Source organism: Lampris incognitus, chromosome 5 (genome assembly GCF_029633865.1).
Source record: "Lampris incognitus isolate fLamInc1 chromosome 5, fLamInc1.hap2, whole genome shotgun sequence".
NCBI lineage: Eukaryota > Metazoa > Chordata > Actinopteri > Lampriformes > Lampridae > Lampris > Lampris incognitus.
This window is the reverse complement of record NC_079215.1, coordinates 65,164,611-65,182,304: the sequence shown is the minus strand read 5'-3', so window position 1 is coordinate 65,182,304 and position 17,694 is coordinate 65,164,611. Positions and strand designations below refer to the sequence as shown.

General features: G+C 46.8%; 1 long non-coding RNA gene across 1 annotated transcript in view; it reads left to right on the top strand.

Annotated features, from left to right (window-relative positions):
• The first annotated feature begins 6,542 nt into the window (after nucleotides 1–6,542).
• LOC130113439 (uncharacterized) overlaps nucleotides 6,543–17,694 on the top strand; it is a 130,340-nt gene continuing 119,188 nt past the window's right edge. The window contains exon 1 of the long non-coding RNA XR_008810290.1: nucleotides 6,543–7,415. This is a non-coding gene — a long non-coding RNA (uncharacterized LOC130113439). The remainder of the gene's footprint in view (nucleotides 7,416–17,694) is intronic.

Below are 17,694 nucleotides of genomic sequence, written 5' to 3'. Positions count from 1 at the left end.
ATATTCAACATGTTTAAGTAGAGTTTCATCTCTTGTTATTTGATGGGGGCAGCGCCCTGTACTGGCCAGCAGCCACTGTTCTCCACCCTCCTGTTGTTTAAACGGAACTTCTCCACCCTCCTGTTGTTTAAACGGAACTTCTCCACCCTCCTGTTTTTTAAAGCGTCACACATTCACGACACAAAACACAAACCAGTGATGACAGCTGAGGACAAGCACCATTCCCCAGATGTGGACTGGAGGTCAAAGGGCGGTGTTCCTGGAGTAAGCCAGCGAATGCAATGAGGCCAATTTAGAAAAAAATAAGATCAATTTAGACAAAAATAAAATCAAATTAGATAAAAAATAAAATGAATATTAAAACCTCTTAAAAACTCCAGCTTGAGTCATCTTGTGGAAATGCTTTCCACAAGATGAACACAACGTGCACGTCTGCAGCCTGGGACGGTAGGCGGTCTCTTATTTAGCAACGAACACAACGTGCACGTCTGCAGTCTGGGACGGTGGCTGTCCCTTATTTAGCAACGAACACAACGTGCACGTCTGCAGCCTTGGACGGTAGGCTGTCCCTTATTTAGCAACGAACACAACGTGCACGTCTGCAGCCTTGGACGGTAGGCTGTCCCTTATTTAGCAACGAACACAACGTGCACGTCTGCAGCCTTGGACGGTAGGCGGTCCCTTATTTAGCAACGAACACAACGTGCACGTCTGCAGCCTGGGACGGTAGGTGGTCCCTTATTTAGCAACGAACACAACGTGCATGTCTGCAGCCTGGGACGGTAGGCGGTCCCTTATTTAGCAACGAACACAACGTGCACGTCTGCAGCCTTGGACGGTAGGCTGTCCCTTATTTAGCAACGAACACAACGTGCACGTCTGCAGCCTGGGACGGTAGGCTGTCCCTTATTTAGCAACGAACACAACGTGCACGTCTGCAGCCTGGGACGGTAGACGGTCCCTTATTTAGCAACGAACACAACGTGCACGTCTGCAGCCTGGGACGGTAGGCGGTCTCTTATTTAGCAACGAACACAACGTGCACGTCTGCAGCCTGGGACGGTAGGCGGTCTCTTATTTAGCAACGAACACAACGTGCACGTCTGCAGCCTGGGACGGTAGGCGGTCTCTTATTTAGCAACGAACACAACGTGCATGTCTGCAGCCTGGGACGGTAGGCTGTCCCTTATTTAGCAACGAACACAACGTGCATGTCTGCAGCCTGGGACGGTAGGCTGTCCCTTATTTAGCAACGAACACAACGTGCACGTCTGCAGCCTGGGACGGTAGGCGGTCCCTTATTTAGCAACGAACACAACGTGCACGTCTGCAGCCGTGGACGGTAGGCGGTCCCTTATTTAGCAACGAGAACAACGTGCACATCTGCAGCCTTGGGCGGTAGGCTGTCCCTTATTTAGCAACGAACACAACGTGCACGTCTGCAGCCTGGGACGGTAGGCGGTCCATTATTTAGCAACGAACACAACGTGCACGTCTGCAGCCTGGGACGGTAGGCGGTCCCTTATTTAGCAACGAACACAACGTGCACGTCTGCAGCCTTGGACGGTAGGCTGTCCCTTATTTAGCAACGAACACAACGTGCACGTCTGCAGCCTGGGACGGTAGGCGGTCCCTTATTTAGCAACGAACACAACGTGCACGTCTGCAGCCTTGGACGGTAGGCTGTCCCTTATTTAGCAACGAACACAACGTGCACGTCTGCAGCCTTGGACGGTAGGCGGTCTCTTATTTAGCAACGAACACAACGTGCACGTCTGCAGTCTGGGACGGTAGGCTGTCCCTTATTTAGCAACGAACACAACGTGCACGTCTGCAGCCCTGGGCGGTAGGCTGTCCCTTATTTACCAACGAACACAACGTGCGCGTCTGCACCCTTGGACGGTAGGCGGTCTCTTATTTAGCAACGAACACAACGTGCACGTCTGCAGCCTGGGACGGTAGACGGTCCCTTATTTAGCAACGAACACAACGTGCACGTCTGCAGCCTTGGACGGTAGGCTGTCCCTTATTTAGCAACGAACACAACGTGCACGTCTGCAGCCTGGGACGGTAGACGGTCCCTTATTTAGCAACGAACACAACGTGCACGTCTGCAGCCTTGGACGGTAGGCTGTCTCTTATTTAGCAACGAACACAACGTGCACGTCTGCAGCCTTGGACGGTAGGCTGTCCCTTATTTAGCAACGAACACAACGTGCACGTCTGCAGCCTGGGACGGTAGACGGTCCCTTATTTAGCAACGAACACAACGTGCACGTCTGCAGCCTTGGACGGTAGGCTGTCTCTTATTTAGCAACGAACACAACGTGCATGTCTGCAGCCTTGGACGGTAGACGGTCCCTTATTTACCAACGAACACAACGTGCACGTCTGCAGCCCTGGGCGGTAGGCTGTCCCTTATTTAGCAACGAACACAACGTGCACGTCTGCAGCCTTGGACGGTAGGCTGTCCCTTATTTAGCAACGAACACAACGTGCACGTCTGCAGCCTGGGACGGTAGGCGGTCTCTTATTTAGCAACGAACACAACGTGCACGTCTGCAGCCTGGGACGGTAGGCGGTCTCTTATTTACCAACGAACACAACGTGCACGTCTGCAGCCTTGGACGGTAGGCTGTCCCTTATTTAGCAACGAACACAACGTGGGGGTCTGCAGCCTTGGACGGTAGGCGGTCTCTTATTTAGCAACGAACACAACGTGCACGTCTGCAGTCTGGGACGGTAGGCGGTCCCTTATTTAGCAACGAACACAACGTGCACATCTGCAGCCTTGGACGGTAGGTGGTCTCTTATTTAGCAACGAACACAACGTGCACGTCTGCAGCCTTGGACGGTAGGCTGTCCCTTATTTAGCAACGAACACAACGTGGGCGTCTGCAGCCTGGGACGGTAGGCTGTCCCTTATTTAGCAACGAACACAACGTGCACGTCTGCAGCCTTGGACGGTAGGCTGTCCCTTATTTACCAACGAACACAACGTGCACGTCTGCAGCCTGGGACGGTAGGCTGTCCCTTATTTAGCAACGAACACAACGTGGGCGTCTGCAGCCTTGGACGGTAGGCTGTCCCCTATTTAGCAACGAACACAACGTGCACGTCTGCAGCCTTGGACGGTAGGCTGTCCCTTATTTAGCAACGAACACAACGTGCACGTCTGCAGCCTTGGACGGTAGGCGGTCTCTTATTTAGCAACGAACACAACGTGCACGTCTGCAGCCTTGGACGGTAGGCTGTCCCTTATTTAGCAACGAACACAACGTGCACGTCTGCAGCCTTGGACGGTAGGCGGTCCCTTATTTACCAACGAACACAACGCGCACGTCTGCAGCCTTGGACGGTAGGCTGTCCCTTATTTAGCAACGAACACAACGTGCGCGTCTGCAGCCTGGGACGGTAGGCTGTCCCTTATTTAGCAACGAACACAACGTGGGCGTCTGCAGCCTTGGACGGTAGGCTGTCCCTTATTTAGCAACGAACACAACATGCACGTCTGCAGCCTTGGACGGTAGGCGGTCTCTTATTTAGCAACGAACACAACATGCACGTCTGCAGCCTTGGACGGTAGGCTGTCCCTTATTTAGCAACGAACACAACGTGCACGTCTCCAGCCTGGGACGGTAGGCTGTCCCTTATTTAGCAACGAACACAACGTGCACGTCTGCAGCCTTGGACGGTAGGCTGTCCCTTATTTAGCAACGAACACAACGTGGGCGTCTGCAGCCTTGGACGGTAGGCGGTCTCTTATTTAGCAACGAACACAACGTGCACGTCTGCAGTCTGGGACGGTAGGCTGTCCCTTATTTAGCAACGAACACAACGTGCACGTCTGCAGCCTTGGACGGTAGGCTGTCCCTTATTTAGCAACGAACACAACGTGCACGTCTGCAGCCTTGGACGGTAGGCTGTCCCTTATTTAGCAACGAACACAACGTGCACGTCTGCAGCCTTGGACGGTAGGCTGTCCCTTATTTAGCAACGAACACAACGTGGGCGTCTGCAGCCTGGGACGGTAGGCTGTCCCTTATTTAGCAACGAACACAACGTGCACGTCTGCAGCCTGGGACGGTAGGCTGTCCCTTATTTAGCAACGAACACAACGTGCACGTCTGCAGCCTGGGACGGTAGGCTGTCTCTTATTTAGCAACGAACACAACGTGCACGTCTGCAGCCTTGGACGGTAGGCTGTCCCTTATTTAGCAACGAACACAACGTGGGCGTCTGCAGCCTTGGACGGTAGGCGGTCTCTTATTTAGCAACGAACACAACGTGCACGTCTGCAGTCTGGGACGGTAGGCTGTCCCTTATTTAGCAACGAACACAACGTGGGCGTCTGCAGCCTTGGACGGTAGGCGGTCTCTTATTTAGCAACGAACACAACGTGCACGTCTGCAGTCTGGGACGGTAGACGGTCCCTTCTCCAGGGAGGAGACCCCCTCGCTCGTTGGTCCAGAGAGAGAGGGGGAGAGAGAGACACACACACACACACACACACACACCCCTACGGGCCAGGGTTTATTATAGGCACATGGGAGCCTCGTTATCCGGATGGGTCGCCCCCCCCCACCTCCTCCTGTCTTCATGGTCCATCCTGCCCTCTTTCGTAAACGCGGAGCTGCCACCAAGACCTGATCCCGAGTGAATGAATGGATGAATGAAAGCGTGCATGCATGCATGAATGGAGGCATGAATGCATGGATGGCTTTATTTGGCATTCCACAGCTGTACAACGAAATGAAGTGCAGCTCTCCAGTGTGACCGAATTTAAAAAAATAAAATAAAATAGATGCAAGTAGTCAAGAAACAAGTAGACACATTCGCAGCACAACCAACATGTGATGGATGCGTGAGTGTAAAGATAAGTGTAATGTCTATAACCGTTATAACGTCCTGACCCTGTAGGCCAAGCCCCTGAGACGGGCACGTGGCTCCTTCATTGATCTTGGTTTATTTCATCAAAATAAAATATAATAAAAAAAGCCATCTGAGCTACAATGTGAGATGAAATATTTACAGCTTGTGAAAATGTGGTATTTCCATTCCTTCCCGCCTCACATATCGGGATTTAATAATCATATCGAGATTTAATAATCATAATCATATCGGAGTTTAATAATCATATCGGGGTTTAATAAGCATAATCATATCGGAGTTTAATAATCATAATCATATCGGGGTTTAATAATCATAATCATATCGGTATTTAATAGCCATTATCATATCGGTATTTGATAATCATAATCATATCGGTATTTGATAATCATAATCATATCGGGGTTTAATAGTCATTATCATTTCGGGGTTTAATAGTCATTATCATATCGGTATTTAATCATCATAACATATCGGTATTTAATAATCATAATCATATCGGTATTTAATAATCATTATCATATCGGTATTTAATAATCATAATCATATCGGTATTTAATAGTAATCATATCGGTATTTAATAATAATCATATCGGTATTTAATAATCATAATCATATCGGTATTTAATAGTAATCATATCGGTATTTAATAATCATAATCATATCGGGGTTTAATAATCATAATCATATCGGTATTTAATATTAATCATATCGGTATTTAATAATCATAATCATATCAGTATTTAATCATCATAATCATATCGGTATTTAATAATCATAATCATATCGGTATTTAATAATCATCATATCGGTATTTAATAATCGTAATCATATCGGTATTTAATAATCATAATCATATCGGTATTTAATCATCATAATCATATCGGTATTTAATAATCATAATCATATCGGGGTTTAATATTCATAATCATATCGGTATTTAATAATCATAATCATATCGGTATTTAATCATCATTATCATATCGGTATTTAATAATCATAATCATATCGGTATTTAATAATCATCGATTACTTGTAATTGTTTGATCACAGTGGTCGAGCCGATACATTCGGGATGGCTCGCGCTCCGGGTGGAGGGCGCCGGACTGCGGCATCCGAACACGGGAACACGTGCGGTAGTAGTGTACTCCCCCGCCTCCCGTCACCTGTCACGGACGGGCCGTCCATCCGCTCGCTGACCCCGTGACTGGATTACCGAGCAGTCAGCCCAGCCCCGCGCGAGCCCCGGAGGAGAGGCGGCGGCGGGGATCCCCCGCTCCCCTCTCTGCCTCGCTGGCGCATCATCATCTTTTACTGACGAGGAGAGAAGCGGGGGGGGGGGTGGGGGGTAAAGAGGAGGGCGAACTCCTGTCGGCTCACACAAGCAGAGGGCAATAACGGACGGTAGCTCCCGTCACCGGAGCGCTCTCTCTCTCTCTCTCTCTCTCTCTCTCTCTCTCTCTCTCTCTCTCTCTCTCTCTCTCTCTCTCCCTCTCCCCCCCCCCCCCTCTCTCTCTCTCTCTCTCTCTCTCCTCTCTCTCTCTCTCTCTCTCTCTCTCCCCCCCCCCCCCTCTCTCTCTCTCTCTCTCGCTCTGCCCGGGTAAATCCAAACACCGCGGCGCTGCGCCGTGTTTCGCCGGTCGGTCGGTCGGTCGGTCGCGCGTCCGGAGCGGATCCAACGGTACGTGGGAAGTACGGCGGGGGCGAGTTCGAGTTTGCTTTCGTTGATACTGATATCTGACGTCAGATGTAAAACAACAACAACAAGAACAACAACAAGAACAACAAGACAACCGCCGGTCTCTCCGGTCAGACCGCGCCGGCTGTTGGAGAACCCAGCGGATCCTCCGGCGCTCCGCACGCGTGCGTGTGTGTGCGTGTGCGTGCGTGCGTGTGTGCGTGTGACAGAGAGTGAGGGGAGAGAGAGTCGGTCAGACGGAGCAGAGGTTGGACCGCCGTCCTCGTCTCAGACTTTCAGTATAAAAGCAGCCAAAGTCTCACCAAGTCCCGCTCCAACCGGAACCAAGCCCACCTGACGAGGAAGACCAACCGGAACCGAGCCCACCTCCCAGCACCCCCACCTGACGAGGAAGACCAACAGGAACCGAGCCCACCTCCCAGCACCCCCACCTGACGAGGAAGAGGAGGAGAAAGAGCTGGCGGGCCCACATCGAGTTGCCGTGAGGGGGAAGTGGAGGACTTGAGGGAGGTGTGTTTGTGTTGTACAGATCGGCCACTTCTTTTTCCCCCTTTAAGACTCCGCCGTTGTCCCCCCTGTTGAGACAAGCGGCCGCACCTCGGGAACAGACTGCTCGGAGGTTCGGGGAGGTGCAGGGAGGTGCAGGGGGGTGGAGGAGGACGGGGTGTCGGCGAGACATTTTGGGAAACATTGCCTCGAGGAAGCGAGTGATGCTCTTCTGAAAAGGAAGGAAGGAAGGAAGGAAGGAAGGAAGGAAGGAAGGAAGGAAGGAAGGAAGGAAGGAAGCTAAACCGGGACCACGGAGGCCTGCGGTCTCAGCGAACAGGTAAGACACCAGCGGAAACCACATTTTACACCCCACGCACACAACGTCTGTAACGTAACGCAACGTACCGTCTGTAACTCAGCGTAACGCACCGTCTGTAACGCAGCGTAACGCGCCATCTGTAACGTAACGCGACACATCGTCTGTAACGCGACGCAACACACCGTATGTAACGTAGCGCAACACACCACCTGTAACGCAGCGTAACGCACCGTCTGTAACGCAGCGTAACGCACCATCTTTAACGTAACGCAACACACCGTCTGTAACACACCATCTGTAACGTAACGCAACACATCGTCTGTAACGCAGCGTAACGCACCATCCTTAACGTAACGCAACACACCGTCTGTAACACACCATCTGTAACGTAACGCAACACATCGTCTGTAACTCAACGCAACACACCGCCTGTAACGCAGCGTAACGCACCGCCTGTAACGCAGCGTAACGCGTGGACCGAAACTCCTCTTTGTTCCGTATAAGGAGGAACAGTTGAAACGGCCGTTTAAAATGTTATGCAGCACGTTTTATTGACGTATTTCGGCTGTTTAAAGATTAGAAACAGACCTGTGACGTTTTCCAAATGTTTTTTTTAAAATGTTTTATCCAAAATCCAAACTTGGTAGTGCCCTCTTGACGCACGGGCAGTGTCCGCTCCATCCAACACGTGGGCTTGTAACGCGCACCGCACCATGCAGCGGCACCGTTATAAACGTCGTTATCATGCCACATAAGTAGAGGGAATAGATAGCGGCGCTTCTTCCTCGTTGGTTCTTTTGCTGTAGATGCAGGACGCCTGTGCACCGGGACGACGGTTTGCACGGGTCTCTGGTTTCTCCGCGCACCGACCCTCGCACCCTGCCACTTGATTTTCATATCTTAAATACGCGTGCGTCGGTGAGTGGGTCGGTGGGACGTTCTGTGGTCTGGGGGGAGGTGGGGGGGCTCCCCTCCCCATCCGGGGGGTCTCCCCACCCATAGGTTTACCGGCAGACCCGGTTCCTGCACGCGGAACCCTCCGCAGTTAGTTAGCGGTTCCACAGCACGACCAGCCCGCACGTGTCCCGGCGGAACGCCAAGGCGAACGGCGAAAGACGCGCGCGCCGGGCGGAAGTCCGGTTGACTTTGGGGGAAACAACAGTAAATCTCCGTGTGTGGGCTTGTGGGGACGCGGTGCCCGGTTTCCCTCTCCGCGTCTCGGGCACCGCCGCGTGCTCAGCCCCGGGTAGGTCGTGCGTGACAGAGCGAGTCCCGGCTGGACTGGTCGGGGGAGTTGAGCCCGGTCTCACCGGTCCGCGGTACTCGCCAAACGGGATTTCATTAAGTGTACTGCCGTGTTACTTGCACGCGGACCGGTGAGACCGGGTTGGAAAGTTCTAAGTGGCTTGCAGGAACCGCAGAGACCAGGCAGAAGCCGTGGCGTGTCTGCGGGGCTCTGCTTTAGGGCGGCGTGCCGGCAGTCTGGGGATGCGGAGCGGCCATGCCCTCCCATACGTCTCCGTGCACCTTCACACCGCCTCGTCCGCTGTACCGGGACGCGCCACGCGCCCTACAGTCACCATATAGGTATGGTTGGCTGGGAATAATGGCATGCACGTAATGCCGGGGTGTCTGTGTATTGCCAACATGTGATGCCAAAGGATCTTCATAGATATACAGGGTAGTCACTGCTGAGGTGCTCTGAACAGTCTGCATGTGGTTGGATTTGTAGGCTTACATGAACACTTACCTATCTATCTATCTATCTATCTATCTATCTATCTATCTATCTATCTATCTATCTATCTATCTATCTATCTATCTATCTGTCTGTCTGTCTGTCTATCTGTCTATCTATCTATCTATCTATCTATCTATCTATCTATCTATCTATCTATCTAAACATATATATATATATACCTACCTACCTATCTATCTATCTATCTATCTATCTATCTATCTATCTATCTATCTATCTATCTATCTATCTATCTATCTATCTATCTATCTATCTATCTGTCTGTCTATCTGTCTGTCTATCTATCTATCTATCTATCTATCTATCTATCTATCTATCTATCTATCTATCTATCTATCTATCTAAACATATATATATATACCTACCTATCTATCTATCTATCTATCTATCTATCTATCTATCTATCTATCTATCTATCTATCTATCTATCTACCTATATATCTACCTATCTGTCTATCTATCTATATATATATATATATATCTACCTATCTGTATATCTATCTATCTATATATATATATCTACCTATCTGTCTATCTATCTATATATATATATATCTACCTATCTGTATATCTATCTATCTATCTATCTATCTATCTATCTATCTATCTATCTATCTATCTATCTATCTATCTATATATATATATATCTACCTATCTGTATATCTATCTATCTATCTATCTATCTATCTATCTATCTATCTATCTATCTATCTATCTATCTATCTATCTACCTACCTATATATCTACCTATCTGTCTATCTATCTGTCTATCTATCTATACATATATATAAATATATATATATATATCTGTCTGTCTATCTATTAAATCTGTCAGTATTTGCAGATATGCATTGCTTAATGCAGTGCATATTTAAATGTGTATGTGTGTGTGTGTGTGTGTGTGTGTGTTTGACCTTGTGCTCCCCAGTAAACGTGGTGGTTGTATTGTCTTGCATGTCTGGTAGCATGAGCGGATCGGCAGAATGTTGGCCTCGCCGTGGCTCCACGGACGCCGCTGCTCTTTTCGGCTCTGTGCTTTTGATTCTTTCACCTTTGTTCAGCCCTTTCACTGCATCCTGTTTCAGGCTACTCTCTTAGTCGAGGTTAACTTTGAACGTGGCTGGAGATAGGTAGGATGAGCACTCGTCCTGTCCCTGGGTAGAGTCGGTACTGTTCTGCGTACTGACCTCAGCAAGTGGAAGTGTATCATCAGCAGGCTAATGTGTGTACCACAAGCATCACAGAAGCACAATTTAAAGACAGTGATGATCAGCTGAGTACAAATGACAAAACAAATACCAGAATTTGTGTTGAATTCCCAATACACACATTGATCATGTGTATTGGTGTGTACTTACATGCAGTGTAAATTAAGTCAGGAGCTGGAGCTGATACAATGTAGAACACCATGTCACGTCATTCCATGGAACTGTAAGAAAGTAACAATTCTATGGAACTGTAACAAAATAACATTAAGTCAGCCAGGAGCTGATACAATGTAGAACACCACATCAGGGCGCTGCATGGAACTGTAACAAAATAAAACATTTATGGAACCGTAACAAAATAACATTAAGTCAGGAGCTGATACAATGTAGAACGCCACGTCAGCTCGCTACATGGAACTGTAATAAAATAACAATTCTATTGAACTGTAACAAAATAACATTAAGTCAGGAGCTGATACAATGTAGAACACCGCGTCAGGGCGCTGCATGGAACTGTAACAAAATAACAATTCTATTGAACTGTAACAAAATAACATTAAGTCAGGAGCTGATACAATGTAGTACACCACGTCACGTCATTCCATGGAACTGTAAGAAAGTAACAATTCTATGGAACTGTAACAAAATAACATTAAGTCAGCCAGGAGCTGATACAATGTAGAACACCGCGTCAGGGCGCTGCATGGAACTGTAACAAAATAACCATTTTATGGAACCGTAACAAAATAACATTAAGTCAGGAGCTGATACAATGTAGAACGCCACGTCAGGGCGCAACATGGAATTGTAACAAAATAACCATTTTATGGAACCGTAACAAAATAACATTAAGTCAGGAGCTGATACAATGTAGAACACCATGTCACGTCATTCCATGGAACTGTAAGAAAGTAACAATTCTATGGAACTGTAACAAAATAACATTAAGTCAGCCAGGAGCTGATACAATGTAGAACACCACATCAGGGCGCTGCATGGAACTGTAACAAAATAAAACATTTATGGAACCATAACAAAATAACATTAAGTCAGGAGCTGATACAATGTAGAACGCCACGTCAGCTCGCTACATGGAACTGTAATAAAATAACAATTCTATTGAACTGTAACAAAATAACATTAAGTCAGGAGCTGATACAATGTAGAACACCACGTCAGGGCGCTGCATGGAACTGTAACAAAATAACAATTCTATTGAACTGTAACAAAATAACATTAAGTCAGGAGCTGATACAATGTAGTACACCATGTCACGTCATTCCATGGAACTGTAATAAAATAACAATTCTATGGAACTGTAACAAAATAACATTAAGTCAGGAGCTGATACAATGTAGAACACCGCGTCAGGGCGCTGCATGGAACTGTAATAAAATAACAATTCTATGGAACTGTAACAAAATAACATTAAGCCAGGAGCTGATACAATGTAGAACACCATGTCACGTCATTCCATGGAACTGTGAGAAAGTAACAATTCTATGGAACTGTAACAAAATAACATTAAGCCAGGAGCTGATACAATGTAGAACACCGCGTCAGGGCGCTGCATGGAACTGTAACAAAATAAAACATTTATGGAACCGTAACAAAGTAACATTAAGTCAGGAGCTGATACAATGTAGAACACCACGTCAGGTTGTTCCATGGAACTGTAATAAAATAACAATTCTATTGAACTGTAACAAAATAACATTAAGTCAGGAGCTGATACAATGTAGAACACCATCTCACGTCATTCCATGGAATTGTAAGAAAGTAACAATTCTATGGAACTGTAACAAAATAACATTAAGCCAGGAGCTGATACAATGTAGAACACCATGTCACGTCATTCCATGGAACTGTGAGAAAGTAACAATTCTATGGAACTGTAACAAAATAACATTAAGCCAGGAGCTGATACAATGTAGAACACCGCGTCAGGGCGCTGCATGGAACTGTAACAAAATAACAATTTTATGGAACCGTAACAAAATAACATTAAGTCAGGAGCTGATACAATGTAGAACGCCACGTCAGGGCGCAACATGGAATTGTAACAAAATAACCATTTTATGGAACCGTAACAAAATAACATTAAGTCAGGAGCTGATACAATGTAGAACGCTACGTCAGCTCGCTACATGGAACTGTGACAAAATACCAATTCTATGGAACTGTAACAAAACAACATTAAATCAGGAGCTGATACAATGTAAAACACCACGTCAGGGCGCTACATGGAATTGTAACAAAACAACAATTCTATGGAACTGTAACAAAATAACATTAAGCCAGGAGCTGATACAACGTAGAACACCACGTCAGGTTGTTCCATGGAACTGTAACAAAATAAAAATTCTATGGAACTGTAACCAAATAACATTAAGTCAGAAACTGATACAACGTAGAAGGTCACGCCAGGGCATTCCACAGAACTGTAACAAAATAACATTAAGCCAGGAGCTGATACAACGTAGAACATCACGTCAGGTTGTTCCATGGAACTGTAACAAAATAAAAATTCTATGGAACTGTAACAAAATAGCATTAAATCAGAAACTGATACAACGTAGAAGGTCACACCAGGGCATTCCACAGAACTGTAACAAAATAGTATTAAATCAGGAGCTGATACAATGTAGAACACCACATCAGGTTGTTCCACGGAACTGTAACAAAATAGTATTAAATCAGGAGCTGATACAATGTAGAACACCACGTCAGGTTGTTCCATGGAACTGTAACAAAATAACAATTCTATGGAACTGTAACAAAATAGCATTAAGTCAGAAACTGATACAATGTAGAAGGTCACGTCAGGGCATTCCACAGAACTGTAACAAAATAGTATTAAATCAGGAGCTGATACAATTTAGAACACCACGTCAGGTCGTTCCATGGAACTGTAACAAAATAACAATTTTATGGAACTGTAACAAAATAGCATTAAGTCAGGAGCTGATACAATGTAGAACGTCACGTAGGGTCATTCCGTGGAACCGTTAGAAAATAACCACTCACACAGTTTGTCATTGATTGTTCTCATTCTGAATCACTCAGATCAAATAAATCAGCAACATTTGTAAATTGTGACTATTGTATAAATATGATATTTTCATGGACATTTTTAACCACCTCTTTTATAGGTGTTGGGTGGTGTTGGGTGGTGTGTGTGGCTTTACACGTGGCTCACACCTGCCGACAAATACGGCAGGACTATAAAAATATACATTTAAATCATATTAAGGTTAAAATATTTTTTCCTTGGACTGGACTAAATCTGGTGTCTATTTCTTAATGTGTGTGTGTGTGTGTGTGTGTGTGTGTGTGTGTGTGTGTGTGTGTGTGTGTGTGTGTGTGTGTGTGTGTGTGTGTGCGCGTGTGTGTGTGTCTCACATAATCAGTGCTTGTTTGTTTTTTCTTTTGCTTTTCATGTTTATTTTTATTTATTTATTTATTCATGTATTTTGATGTGAGCTTGTGTCGTTTTTGTTTTTGTTTTTTACTTTTGCTTTCATTTATTTTTTGTTTTGTTTTGTTTTTGTTTTTTGTTTTTTTGCAAACATTTTGGTTGGTTTTTATATATATATAATTTACCGTTCTGTGTGGCAGAGAACTCGTCCCCTGGAATTCAAGGCGCGGTACGTGCACATAATGTTGTGCTTGTGAATGTGCCACTAGTGTGTTTTCATAGTGACATGTGTGTGTGTGTGTGTGTGTGTGTGTGTGTATGTGTGTGTGTGTTTTAATATCCAGAGCGTATTCATAGTGAAGATCCAGCTGATGAAAGCTACCTGGAGCTCCATCAATGGATCAACTGTACAACAGTGGGCTCTGTGTGTGTGTGTGTGTGTGTGTGTGTGTGTGTGTGTGTGTGTGTGTGTGTGTGTGTGTGTGCGCATGTGCGTACACTACATTTCTTGGGTGGTGTGTGTCAGATGGGTGTGATGGGTTTGATAATGTGTTATTTATATGTGAGGCGAGAACGACAACAACAACGACCACAGCAACACAACAGTTACCAGCAGCTGCTCTGCCCTCCGTCAGGCATGATGTGTTGTGAGACATCTGACGTAATGATTATAAAGGAATCATGTGTCACTTGACAGAAGACAGTCTCTCTGAATGCTCAAGTTAACCATCGACTACGTTTTCACTGAATTGTCCGTCTTTTGGCTTTTGTCCAGTCTACTTCCTCCTTCACAGACGGTAGGACAGTAAAACAGTCCAGACTAAGATTGTGAACAGTCCACAGTAGAACAGTAAAACAGCCCACAGTAGGACAGTAAAACAGTCCAGACTAAGACTGTGAACAGTCCACAGTAGGACAGTAAAACAGCCCACAGTAGGACAGTAAAACAGTCCAGACTAAGACTGTGAACAGTCCACAGTAGGACAGTAAAACAGCCCACAGTAGGACAGTAAAACAGTCCAGAGTAAGACTGTGAACAGTCCACAGTAGGACAGTAAAACAGTCCACTGACGGTAGGACAGTAAAACAGTCCAGAGTAAGACTGTGAACAGTCCACAGTAGGACAGTAAACCAGCCCACAGTAGGACAGTAAAACAGTCCAGAGTAAGACTGTGAACAGTCCACAGTAGGACAGTAAACCAGCCCACAGTAGGACAGTAAAACAGTCCAGAGTAAGACTGTGAACAGTCCACAGTAGGACAGTAAAACAGTCCACTGACGGTAGGACAGTAAAACAGTCCAGAGTAAGACTGTGAACAGTCCACAGTAGGACAGTAAAACAGTCCACTGACGGTAGGACAGTAAAGCAGTCCACTGACGGTAGGACAGTAAAGCAGTCCACTGACGGTAGGACAGTAAAACAGTCCACTGACGGTAGGACAGTAAAGCAGTCCACTGACGGTAGGACAGTAAAACAGTCCACTGACGGTAGGACAGTAAAACAGTCCACTGACGGTAGGACAGTAAAACAGTCCACTGACAGTAGGACAGTAAAACAGTCCACTGACGTAGGACAGTAAAGCAGTCCAGAGTAAGACTTTGAACAGTCCACAGTAGGACAGTAAAACAGTCCTCAGTAAGACTGTGAACAGTCCATGGTAAGACTGTGACCAGTCCACAGTAAGACTGAGAACAGTCCACAGTAGGACAGTAAAACAGTCCTCAGTAAGACTGAGAACAGTCCACAGTAGGACAGTAAAACAGTCCTCAGGAAGACTGGAAACAGTCCACAGTAGGACAGTAAAACAGTCCTCAGGAATACTGAGAACAGTCCACAGTAGGACAGTAAAACAGTCCTCAGGAAGATTGAGAACAGTCCACAGTAGGACAGTAAAACAGTCCTCAGGAAGACTGAGAACAGTCCACAGTAGGACAGTAAAACAGTCCTCAGTAAGACTGAGAACAGTCCACAGTAGGACAGTAAAACAGTCCTCAGTAAGACTGAGAACAGTCCACAGTAGGACAGTAAAACAGTCTTCAGTAAGACTGAGAACAGTCCACAGTAGGACAGTAAAACAGTCCTCAGGAAGACTGAGAACAGTCTACAGTAGGACAGTAAAACAGTCTTCAGTAAGACTGAGAACAGTCCACAGTAGGACAGTAAAACAGTCCTCAGTAAGACTGAGAACAGTCCACAGTAGGACAGTAAAACAGTCCTCAGTAAGACTGAGAACAGTCCACAGTAGGACAGTAAAACAGTCCTCAGGAAGACTGAGAACAGTCCACAGTAGGACAGTAAAACAGTCCTCAGTAAGACTGAGAACAGTCCACATCTTGACCTTTCACATTCCTTTGGCGTGTCCTCCTGCAGGGAGTGGGAGTGATAAGGGGCCGAATGAGGTGTAAAATACCTGACTGATGGGAAGAGATGGAGGGGGAGAGATTCGGGGGAGATGGAGGAGAAGAGTGAGGCGGTGAAGCTGGCGTAAGATAAGACTGGCTTTTTGTGAAGAGAAATAAGTGTGTGGTTTTAGAGAGGCCTGGTTAGTGTGCTCGGAAAGTTTCAGCATAGCGAAGCGGTCTTGGGTTTCTGTTGGTGTTCCTCAACACACGAATGGTTTTGTGGAATAATGCAGCCGAGGCCGGAAGCTAGAAGACAAGCGGTTGGGGGTGAAGGGATGGAGCTCTGTCTGTCTGCAGGGCACCGCTGCTGCTGCTGGACCAGGTCCCATAGTGGAGGTCTGGTTCATGTAATACAGAGCTTACTGCAGTCCAGATCGCGCTCGCTCGTTATTATGTAGCGATGAGGACGGACGTCCCGGTGGGGGACAGACCTACGGGGGTTTTGAGGGATCTCCTGCGTCCCCCTGTCTAAATAATATTTAGACTGGTGGTCTATTTCATCACACAAATGGAAAGTAATTCGTGTGGTCAGAAGAGGACGTCTACCTACCCCCCCCCCCGCCCCCGCGTGGTCATATCTAGAAGTAATAAAGTCTAATAAATATCACTGGTTCTCAATCAGGTCCTCAGGTACCCCCGGGACAGCTGGACTGTTGCTATTCTGTTCTGTCCGATCGTTCCTCAAGTCCCCATGCTGTTGCAGGTCTACCACCCTTCACCCTGGACACGAGCTGCGCCATTCTGACAACGACCGCTAGGGGTGCTGCAGGTGTAGCGAACGCATAGGCACAAGTTCAACTTGGGGAGTTATCTTTCAGTCTTTGCTCACGTCTATGAAGGCTGCATCCATGCCACTTCGACATATATCAAATGCAACTGACCTGCGACTTGTGTTGTTAGAAAATGGAGCTTCGTTGGCTCATTTTACCAGTGACGTCATTGCGTCGCCGTATGTGTTGAAATGTTGGTTTGACTCCATCCTGTTTGACCTACCAGCGATGTTGCGCCTCACGTCTACAGAGGTCAGCTTCTAAAACCTTCGTATGAGCTGGAGACTCGAGGGTCCTTTGTGATCAATGCGGCTTGAGAGTGTCTGGACACAACCCACGGAACAGAACCTGAAACACAAGAGAAGACTGGCGGTGTTTTAGATGCTGTTTTACCACTCGCTGGCGGTAGGGGGCGCTCTCGCGCGAAGGCTTAACGGAAGAAATAGTGAGTTGGAGAATCCCATTCTGGTAGCACGTGAACGTACTGAAGTACCTGGCAGGACGGAGAACCAGCAGTACCGCTGGCAGCTGAGGACCTAATTGAGAACCGCTGGTGTCGTCCATTCGTTCAAGTTGATGGTGTGTGATGACGTGACGTCTGGCCAGGACGGCAGATAAAGGGCGTCTGAGATGGCACAGCTATGGCCCGGCCTTATACGGTCTTATCGGCTTTTGGGTTCATGTTTCTTACACACACACATGCACACACACACGCACACACACACACACACACACACAC